Below are 11,026 nucleotides of genomic sequence, written 5' to 3' on the forward strand. Positions count from 1 at the left end.
GTTCCTGAATTGATTCCCCTGTCTGAAGTGTTTCCCATGATGGGGATCGCTTTTTGGTGTGTTTGGGCTGCATACACCACCACAGAACTCCCAGAGTCGGCGGCGGCCACTATGGTGTCTCCAGAGGTGGCGGCTGACGCTGCAGAAGCTCCTGAAGTAGTGGCTCCTGCTGCTGTGTTCCCCGAAGCGATGGTGCCCACTGCAGTTTCTCCAGAGATGGGCCGGCGCATGCTGCAGAACCTCTCGAAGTGGCGGTGCTTGCTTCAGTTCCTTGCGTGGTGGTGGTGCCCAGCAATACACTTTCAGCCTGTCATGTCAAGGTCCAAGGAAACGTTGCTGAACTCTCCTTGTATCCTGATGGTACTACTGTAGAACCTCCAGAGGTGGCGGCACCTGTCCTGTCCCGGCCAAGGAGGCCGTCTGTGAACTCTCGTCCTATCCTGTCCTGGCTATGGAGGCCGTCTGCGAATCCTCGTCCTGTCCTGTTACGGCTATGGAGGCCGTCTGTGAGCTCTTTGCCTGTCCTGTCACAGCTACGGAAGCCGCTTATGAACTTTTGTCTTGTTCTGAACCGGCCATGTAGGCCAATTATGAACTATTGTCCTGTCCCGACCTAGCCGAGGAGGCTACCTCTGAACTCTCAGCCTTGTCTGTCACACCCAAGGATGCGGTCTGTGAACTTCTGCAGTCTGTTTTGCTGCGGCTACAAGGGCCGTTCAGGAACTCTCCTCCCTACCTATCACTGCCATGGAAGCCTTAAATGAACCTTCTGTATGCCCTGTTAACCCTGTCATTGCCAAAGAGACCATAAGTGAACAGTCTGTCTGTCCCCATCCAGTCAATGAGTTTAATCCTGAGCTATCTGTGTGTCCAGTTTCAACCAATAAGCCTGAGAACGAGCCATCTGTCAGTTCTATTTTAAGTGATATGACTGATTGAGAACTTCCTGTCAGCCTAGTGTCTGTCAATGAACTGTCTGTCTGTCCAGTTTCAACCAAGGAGTCAGAGTATGAGCAGTTTGGTTATCCCATTTCTGTGAATGAGTTCAGTTCTCAGGTGTCTGTCTGTCCGGTTTCAACCTATGAGTCTGACTGTGAATTGTCTGCCATTGTTTTCCTCACTGAAAAATCTACCAGTCCAGTTTCAGTCGATGCACCTGGTTATGAACAATCTTTCTGTACGAATGTAGCTTTTGAATCTGACTTTGAACTGTCTGCTGATCTGGGTTCTGTCAATGCCAAGTCTAATTTCGAACCATCTGTCTGTCCCATGTTAATTAATTAACCCGTTGTATGAATATTCTGCCTGTCCAGTTTCAGTCAGTGAGCCTGTTGATGTACTGTCTGCCCATCCAGTTTCAGTTAGTGTGCCTGCTTATGAACTGTCTGCCCATTCAGTTGTCATCAGGGAAACTATGAACTTTTTGTGTTCCCTGCCTCGGCCCTTGGGCCCGTAAATGCTCTGTCTGTCTCATGTGTTTCAGTGTTCCCTAGGACCCAGTCCCTGCTGTGGTCTACAGTTCCGTCTGCTCCAGCCTGTTGGACTTCTGTCCGGCCCTGGTGGTCTTCTGCTCCGCCTGTCTCAAAATCAAATTATTATTCCAAAACACTAACACATGTTCTCTTACAACAGGAACATTTAGTCAATCATAGCACAATATCATAAAAACACTAACATCAAATGGAATTACAGAAACTGTATTATTTTAGGTGTCAGGTCTGACCTTACAGTAATACGGTATATTGCATTGATCATAGGTTGTGTTTTACGCTACAGTTTCTTTTTCTTTTTGGGTTTAGTAAATGCATGTGTTTTGTCTTATTGCTGCAGAAATTCAATACAAAATTTGAATGACCCATCTCAGAATAGCTTTATAGAATGAACGATTTATGGGAGAAAAAGAGACTGAGACAGAATTGCTGCAGTAAAGGCTTTATTTGCAACAGGACATTAGAAAAACAAGAAAGAAAACAAGAATGCATGAAAACAAAAGATATGCAATATTCTGTCATTTATTATGTGAAAGTACAAAATATACAAACAGAAAAAGCCACAGAAGAATTATAAATAAATGTAATCTAATCTGCCCGGTCTTCTGTGTTTGGCCACATGTTCTCATCCACATCACACCTGATATCTTCTCTGGCAAGGCATCTTGGGAAGATACTTTTGTTATGCCTTATCCACCCCTGCGGTGTTCAGCTGTAATGTTTTGGTATGCATCATGGAGGGACATTGCATCCTGGAGGGACATTTGGTCCTGTGGACGATGGTCAAAAACCTTCCATCTCCAGGCTCATAAAAACTGTGTTGAGGAAAGGGGAGTAAGGGGCAAGAAAAAGAGACATCATTCTCGAATGGGTGTCAAACCAGGCTCTGACTGCACTGGGAATGGTGGAATGCCACATTGTTCCATGTGATCACATATATTGGCAAGTGGTCTCCCACCCGTCCCCTTTCTCTGGCACCAATCTTTGGTGCAGATCTTCTTAAATCTCACATTTATGCAGGAGTGCACTTTTCCACACAAGATCAACCCAAAGAGTTCCTCTTTTACTGCATATCATATGGTCATGCAATTGAAAGAACCCCAACACCTGAGTGTGTTTCCTAGATGGGAATCAGCTGTAATTTACATTTACATTTAGCAGACGCTTTTATCCAATGCGACTTACAAATGAGGACAATAGAAGCAATCAAAACCAACAAAAGAGCAACAATATGCAAGCTGTATGACAAGTCTCGCTAACGCAGTACACATAGCATGGTTTGTTTTGTTTTGGGGGGTTTTTTAATGAAAGAAAACAAGTAGAATAGAATTTAAAAAAAGAAAGCTAGTGTTAGAGGGTCAGATAGATACAAAGAATAGATACAAAGAAGACAGATAGATAAAATATAATTAGAATAGAGAGTGTTAGAGTTAGAGGGTCAAATAAAGATGGAAGAGATGTGTTTTTAACCATTTCTTGAAGATGGCTAAGGACTCAGCAGCTCGGATTGAGTTGGGCAGGTCATTCCACCAGGAGGGAACAGTTAATGTAAAAGTCAGTGAAAGTGATTTGTGCCTCTTTGGGATAAACAATAAAGAGACGTTCGCTTGCAGAACACAAGCTTCTAGAGGCACATAAGTCTGAAGTAATGAATTTAGGTAAAGGGGTGCAGAGCCAGTGGTGGTTTTGTAGGCAAACATTACAGTAATGCCTTGAATTTTATGGTGAGCAGCTATTGGCAGTCAGTGCAAACTGATGAACAGAGGCGTGACATGCCTTCTTTTCGGCTCATTAAAGATTAATCTTGCAGCACCATTTTGAGTTAATTGTAGAGGTTTGATAGAATTGGCTGGAAGACCCGCCAAGAGAGCATTGCAATATCAAGTCTGGTGAGAACAAGAGCTTGAACGAGGAGTTGTGTTGAATGTTCAGAGTGAAAGGTCCTGATCTTCTTAATATCGTATAATGCAAATCTGCAAGACCGGGCAGTTTTAGCAATGTGGTCTGAGAAAGTCAGCTTATCATCAATCACAGCTCCAAGGTTTCTGGCTGTTTTTGAAGAAGTTATGGTTGATGAGCCTAACTGGAAGGTGAAATTGTGATGAAGTGATGGATTTGTTGAAACCACAAGCAGTTCTGTCTTAGCCAGGTTGAGTTGAAGGTGATGGTCCTTCATCCAGCAAGAAATGTCTGTTAGACCTGCTGAGATGCAAGCAGCCATCGTCGGATCATCAGGATGGAATGAGAGGAAGAGTTGAGTGTCATCAGCATAGCAGTGATATGAAAAACCATGTTTCTGAATGACAGAACCTAGTGATGCCATGTAGACAGAAAAGAGAAGTGGTCCAAGAACTGAGCCCTGAGGCACCCCAGTAGCTAGATGTTGCGACTTGGATACCTCACCTCTCCAAGATTCCTTGAAGGACTTATCTGAGAGGTAAGACTCAAACCACTGGAGTGCGGTTCATGAGATGCCCTTTCCCAATAGGGTTGACAGGAGGATCTGGTGGTTGGCCGTATCAAAAGCAGCAGACAGATCCAGCAAGATAAGTAATGAAGACTTGGAAGCCGCTCTTGCAAGTCTTAGGGCTTCAACAACTGAGAGCAAGGCAGTTTCGGTCAAATGTCCACTTCTGAAGCCAGATTGGTTGCTGTCCAGGAGGTTGTTCTGTGTGAGAAAGACAGAGACTTGGTTGAACACAACTCATTCAAGTGTTTTTGCAATGAAAGGTAGAAGGGGAAACCGGTCTATAGTTCCCTGAAAGAGTTGGGTTAAGAGTGGGTTTTTAAGAAGTGGGGTTATCTGAGCCTGTTTAAATGTTATTTATAAATTATTTGAAAATATTAAATTGTATTATTTTATTATAAATATATTATTATAAATATATATAAATATAGAGACCAGCTTTTGTGTTTGTGTGTGTTTGTTCAAAACTATTAAACATTAATCTATATATTTTAATGTTAATATTATACAATTAATAATTTGTATACATAATACACCACCACAGAACTCGTGGTCAAGTCAAGTCACCTTTATTTATATAGCACTTTTAACAATACAGATTGTGTCAAAGCACTTAACAGTATCAAATTGCAGGATAGAGTGTCAGTAATGTATAATGATGAGATTAAACACTCAATTTTCAGTTAAAGGCATTTCATTATTGAATTCAGAGATGTCATTGTCTAGCTCAGTTTAGTTTAAATGGTATCTGTGCAATCAAATCGGCGATAATCGCTAGAAATTAAGTGTCACCAACTGAGCAAGCCAGAGGCGACAGCGGCAAGGAACCAAAACTCCCTCTGTGCCAGAACGGAGAAAAAAACCTTGGGAGAAACCAGGCTCAGTCGGGGGGCCAGCTCTCCTCTGACCAGACGAAACCCGCAGTTCAAAAGTTTATATTTCTATTTTTAATTTTGTTGCAATTTCTAACAATAGTAGTATTATGTAGTTAGGTATTTTATTATATTTTTAGTTATATTGTATTTAATCGAGGTCTTCACTGGGGCTATGTCTCTGGGGCTCATCTGGGTGTCCTGGTCTCCGCTGACGATCAGGGCTGTAGACATCATCTCTTGGTGCTGATCCACCATCTGATCGGATATGGACTGAGAAACAGAATAGGAAAGAAACAGACAAATATTAGCGTAGATGCCATTCTACTTACGATGTAACTACATTGTGTGTTATGGGGAGTGTTCCTGGTTCCGGTTGATCTAATTAATGCAGCCTAACAATCCTTTAACGGATTTGAATAATTGAAGCGTATTAGTGTGTTATGTGTAAGCCAGGCTAAAGAGATGGGTCTTTAATCTAGATTTAAACTGACAGAGTGTGTCTGCCTCCCGAACAGTGTTAGGTAGATTGTTCCAGAGTTTGGGTGCTAAATAGGGCACTATATGTACACTATAATGTGATGTGCATTCTTTTTGGCTCATTAAAAATGTATCTTGCTGCCGCGTTCTGGATTCATTGTAAAGGTTTGATGGAACTGGCTGGAAGACCTGCCAAGAGATCATTGCAATAGTCCAGTCTGGGCAGAACAAGAGCTTAATTTATTATTATTATTATTATTACTTGTAATTTATATATTTGCATAACTTCAATCAGCTGTTTCTCATTAGCAATGGAATAAAATACAGGGGACATATCTGTGTTTCAGTTCACAATATATATACAACTGTTCACTTTGACTTTATCCTACAAGTTTGGTTTAGAACATGATGTTATCTGTTCTGACATACAGTGTGAAAACATTTGAAAATTTACTTTGAAAATTTGAAAATTGACTAAAATTACTTTGCTTTGGTCTTGGTTGAGCTTGTGTGTAAAAGAAGTTCAAGCATTTTAAATTTGTGTTAACTGTATGCATTTTGTGTCAAAGCAACAAGAAATGTGTTAATTGTATAGTCTACACAAACAGGTGTTGTGCTAACTGCATTAAGAGTTTAGGAAAATTGTTAAAAGTATTGAAAAAATTGTCATAGTGATCGTAAAAAACTGTAAATCTCTTACAATGATAAGTTCTACAATGCCTTTCCAATTGTAAGGGACGTTTCCTCAGAAGAATGTATTCATTTCCTTTAAAAAGGCCATTTACAATTATTCACATGCCAGGCCGTCCAAGTCCAGACCCCCTCAGATTTGACGAGACGTAGTTACACCAGCAATTTATCTACATAAGGCTATGAATCTTTAGGAAATATCAGTTTTAGGTTAATATGTGCACATACCAATAGTAACCTTAGTAAAAAAACAAACAAACAAACAAACAAAAACTTTTTACATGAAAATAATATAATGAAGTGCAAACTGAATGTAATGTTTTTGGACAGTTTAAAGTTTTTGCAATTTAATGAAAATGTATTAGTTTAAATTTATATGCAGTGCAATTAGTGGAACTTAAAAGTGGGACTTAACAAAGGCTATGTCATCTTTACATGCAATTTTATGATTACATCTTTAAATATGGTTTAAGTGTACTGCCGAATGGACTGTCAAGCATTTGGTGAACTAAAATAAACTTTAATGTCATTTCTACTGAATCTTGCATTTAATGAATTTAAATGTATCTGTACACATTTTTAATGATGAAGGTGCAGTTAAGGATATTGAGTAACAGACTAATGGGAGGCAACAATACCATTTAACTCAAAAATGTTCATACATTTTTAAAAGACAAGTTTTACATGTAAACACTTAACTGACAATCAATATATCACTGGTTTTTGTTATTTTCAACTCTCTCTCTGAAGATAAATCTCTTACAATGATAAAAGCCACAATGCCAATCATGTAAGGGCGTTTCTTCAGAAGAATGTATTCATTTCCTTTAAAAGGCCATTTACAGTTATTCACATGCCGGGCCGTCCAAGTCCAAACCCCCTCAGATTTGACGAGACGTAGTTACACCAGCAATTTATCTACATAAGGCTATGAATCTTTAGGAAATATCAGTTTTAGGTTAATATGTGCACATACCAATAGTAACCTTAGTAAAAAACAAACAAACAAACAAACAAAAACTTTTACATGAAAATAATATAATGAAGTGCAAACTGAATGTAATGTTTTGGACAGTTTAAAGTTTTTGCAATTTAATGAAAATGTATTAGTTTAAATTTATATGCAGTGCAATTAGTGGAACTTAAAAGTGGGACTTAACAAAGGCTATGTCATCTTTACATGCAATTTTATGATTACATCTTTAAATATGGTTTAAGTGTACTGCCGAATGGACTGTCAAGCATTTGGTGAACTAAAATAAACTTTAATGTCATTTCTACTGAATCTTGCATTTAATGAATTTAAATGTATCTGTACACATTTTTAATGATGAAGGTGCAGTTAAGGATATTGAGTAACAGACTAATGGGAGGCAACAATACCATTTAACTCAAAAATGTTCATACATTTTTAAAAGACAAGTTTTTACATGTAAACACTTAACTGACAATCAATATATCACTGGTTTTTGTTATTTTCAACTCTCTCTCTGAAGATAAATCTCTTACAATGATAAAAGCCACAATGCCAATCATGTAAGGGCGTTTCTTCAGAAGAATGTATTCATTTCCTTTAAAAAGGCCATTTACAGTTATTCACATGCCGGGCCGTCCAAGTCCAAACCCCCTCAGATTTGACGAGACGTAGTTACACCAGCAATTTATCTACATAAGGCTATGAATCTTTAGGAAATATCAGTTTTAGGTTAATATGTGCACATACCAATAGTAACCTTAGTAAAAAAACAAACAAACAAACAAACAAAAACTTTTTACATGAAAATAATATAATGAAGTGCAAACTGAATGTAATGTTTTTGGACAGTTTAAAGTTTTTGCAATTTAATGAAAATGTATTAGTTTAAATTTATATGCAGTGCAATTAGTGGAACTTAAAAGTGGGACTTAACAAAGGCTATATCATCTTTACATGCAATTTTATGATTACATCTTTAAATATGGTTTAAGTGTACTGCCGAATGGACTGTCAAGCATTTGGTGAACTAAAATAAACTTTAATGTCATTTCTACTGAATCTTGCATTTAATGAATTTAAATGTATCTGTACACATTTTTAATGATGAAGGTGCAGTTAAGGATATTGAGTAACAGACTAATGGGAGGCAACAATACCATTTAACTCAAAAATGTTCATACATTTTTAAAAGACAAGTTTTTACATGTAAGCACTTAACTGACAATCAATATATCACTGGTTTTTGTTATTTTCAACTCTCTCTCTGAAGATAAATCTCTTACAATGATAAAAGCCACAATGCCAATCATGTAAGGGTGTTTCTTCAGAAGAATGTATTTGTTTCCTTTAAAAAGGCCATTTACAGTTAGTCACATGCAGGGCCGTCCAAATCCAAACCCCCTCAGATTTGAAGAGATGTGGTTACACCAGTAACTTATCTACATAAGGCTATGAATCTTTAGGAAATATCAGTTTGAGTTTTGATTTGAGTGTGCACCAACCAACACACACCTTCTTGGTAAAAAGGAAAACATTTTTACACGAAAATAATAATGAAGTACAAAAATAATGAAGTACAAACTGAATGTAATGTTTTTGGACAGTTTAATGTTTTTGCAATTTAATGAAAATGTATAATAGTTTATATACAGTGCAATTAATTCAAAAGTGGGACTTAAAAATGCTACATCATCTTTACATGTAATTTTATGATTACATCTTTATATGGTTTAAGTGTACTGCCAAATGTACTGTCAACCATTTATGGTGAACTAAAATACATTTTAGTCATTTCCATTGAATCTTGTATGTTATTTATTTATTTATTAACCTTTATTTTACCAGGAAATACTCCCATTGAGATTCAGAATCTCTTTTTCAAGGGAGTCCTGGTCAAGACAGCAGAATAATAGTTCCATATTAACATCTATCTATCTATCTATCTATCTATCTATCTATATATATATATATATATATATATATATATATATATATAAACATACAGTAAAAACAACAACAACAACATTTAACAGAAAAAGACAGTTTGCAATTCAACATCATCTCAACATAATTACCAGCATTGTTCAGTAACAGCACATGTGCATTTAGTACTCAGATAGTCCTTTATCCTAGTTTTAAATTGTGTCATTGTTGGTAAATAGTCAAATTTTAGCTGATTCTGCAATTTATACCCATATAAAGATGCAAAAACTTTAAAAGCACTTTCACCAAAGACAGTTCTCATTCGTGGAATGTCATACATGATTTGCCTATATGATCGAAGATTACATTTCTTGGTAGTGACTTTAAGATTCAGAAGAGAACATAGATAAGGAAGCAGTTTCTACAGTATGGCCTTAAAAAGAAAAATATACCAGTGCTCCAGCCTGTGATTGTGCAAAGACAGCCAACCAACACTCTCATACAATGATAAGTTACAATGATGAGTATGAAAACTAGAATTAGTTACAAATCTTAATGCTGCATGATATACTGAATCCAGCATTTTCAACGAAGATTGATTTGCATGCATGTATAAAATATCACCATAATCTAGCATTGAAAAAAATGTTGCTTGTATAAGTGTTTTTCTCGCACTAAAAGAGAAACAGCCTTTGTTTCTATAATAGAAACCCAACTTTACTCTGTTTTTTTTTTTTGTTAAACACTCTATATGCTGCTTAAAGGACAAATTTTCTTCTAAAAGGAAACCAAGATATTTATAGACTGATACTCGTTCAATTTAAATTTTGTCCTTGATTTAGAAAAGCACATCATTTTGGTTTTGTCTGAGTTTACTACAAGTCTCATTTTATGAAGATTCTTCTGAATAAAGTTAAAAGCAGATTGCAGATCTTCTAAGGCACTTGTTAAGGATGAGGCAGAACTATACAAAACAGTGTCATCCGCATAAAAATGACACTTTGCTTTTGTTACATTCTGACACAAGTAATTTATATAAATATTAAATAAAATGGGACCCAAAATGGACCCCTGGGGGACACCATTTTGTATAAGTAATGAGTTTGAGGACACACCATCAACCTGAACACTTTGTGTTCGGCCACTCAAATAGTTGCCAAACCATTTGACAGCTTTTGGAGACATTCCAATATCCACCAATCTCTGAGCCAGGACATAATGGTCTACTGTGTCAAACGCCTTTGAAAGATCTAAGAACAACGCAGCACAATATTCTTTAGAATCAATAGCACTTATGAAATCATTTAACACTTTCATAGTGGCAGTGACAGTGCTATGTTTTTTACAAAAACCTGACTGCAAATCATTTAAAACGTTTTTTAGTCTTTCAACTGGTCACTTATAAGCCCTTCTAAGACCTTGGCTAAAGCAGATAGCTTAGATATTGGCCTATAATTATTAGGATTTGATCAGTCCCCACTCTTTAATAAAGGAGTGACATATGCTGACTTCAATACACTAGGTATTAATCCAGTTTCAATAGTCAAATTGAAAATGTGTGTCAAAGGTTCTGCAATATGTTCAGCAGCAATATTTAAAAAGTTTGGATCCAACCCATCAGGACCAGAGGATTTCTTGGTATTTAACCTTATAAGAGCATCATATACCTCCTGCATTGCAATAGGAACAAAATCAAAATCGATAGGTACATTTTCCCTAGACAAAGAGTAATCCTCTTGTCTCCTCTGTTGTTGTGTTGTATGCTCAAACAACAACCCAGAAGATATAAAGTGCTGGTTTAGGGAATCTAGCATAATTTTCCTATCTGTAATAATTGTATGTATTAAAATGTATTTGTACACATTTTTAATGATGAAGATGCAATTAAGGACAAACGTAAAATTTGAATGTAATATGGAGTAAAAGACTACAGCTATACAGCTACAAGACTATAATCAAGTATGTTAGTCAACACATCAAAATAAATCAGATATCAAAAAAATAAATGAAAAATAATGATTTAAAATGTGCTTTAAAATAAAACACTTAATTTGACATTATTACAAAGTATATATATATATATATATATATATATATATATTTGTTTTTTTGTTTTTTTAAGTGTACA

Source organism: Onychostoma macrolepis, chromosome 16, assembly GCF_012432095.1.
Source record: "Onychostoma macrolepis isolate SWU-2019 chromosome 16, ASM1243209v1, whole genome shotgun sequence".
NCBI classification, from domain to species: domain Eukaryota; kingdom Metazoa; phylum Chordata; class Actinopteri; order Cypriniformes; family Cyprinidae; genus Onychostoma; species Onychostoma macrolepis.